Below are 1,097 nucleotides of genomic sequence, written 5' to 3'. Positions count from 1 at the left end.
ATATATATATATATATATAGGTAAAAGCTCAAATTAGGCAATCATACTCATACAGTTATAAATTCGACTGAAAATGAGCATACATATATTAATACATATCGACAAATATAAATATTTTTTAAATATTTATAGAATATAAATATAAATATACCTAAAAATATATGTAAATAAAACCCATGTGGGATACATAGGAAAGGAAGTGTGAGACACTAGTGTCAAGAATGTGATTTTATGAGGATACCTTTCCTGATGTAGGGGATATTGTCCGCATCGTTTGTGAGATTTTTAAAATTAATTTTACTACCAGGACATGAAGTCTGGAAACGGCCGTAGAATGTGGACTTCCTCGAACTGAATTATATACCTTATATACCATTTATATATCTTTAAAAATACACATCGATCTCAATGGATCTTTTAATTGAAACTCTTACTCGCTAAAATTAAATTTTAGTACAAAAAAATTTATCGGTTCTCTTTTTCTCACACTTCCTTTCATAGCATCCCACATATGTTTTATTTACATGCATTTTTAGGTATATTTGTATTTATATTTTATAAATATTCATTTGTGTCGATATGTATTAATATACGTATGCGCATTTTAAGTCGAAATTATAACTGTATGAGTATGATTGCTTAAATTGAGTTTATATCTTAATTCTTATCTTTTGTCACGGGTTCAACACGGGCACTTCTTAAACAGCTCTGTAGGAGTTTAGTTCACCGGTAATCTAAACGAATAGGTACGCTAGGTAAGTGGTGTAACGGATTAAATATATGCATACATTATATATATACACAAACATACAAATACATTCTATTTTTATTTCATCTTACTTGATTCAGTCATTTGACTACTGCGATGCTGGAGCACGTCCTTGAACGTCTTTAGTCAAACAAATCGACACCGGAACTTGCTTTTTTAAGTCTAGTACTTATTCTATCGGACTCTTTTTTCGAGCCGCCATGTTACTGGCACGTAAATGCACCGACACCAACACCAACACCAGCAAGCAGTGATGGGAGTATAAACACAAACACAAAGACACACACACACACACACACACACACACACACACACACACACACACACA

This window comes from Octopus bimaculoides, chromosome 5, assembly GCF_001194135.2.
Source record: "Octopus bimaculoides isolate UCB-OBI-ISO-001 chromosome 5, ASM119413v2, whole genome shotgun sequence".
NCBI lineage: Eukaryota > Metazoa > Mollusca > Cephalopoda > Octopoda > Octopodidae > Octopus > Octopus bimaculoides.
The sequence above is the reverse complement of the archived record's forward strand: the minus strand, read 5'-3'. Positions refer to the sequence as shown.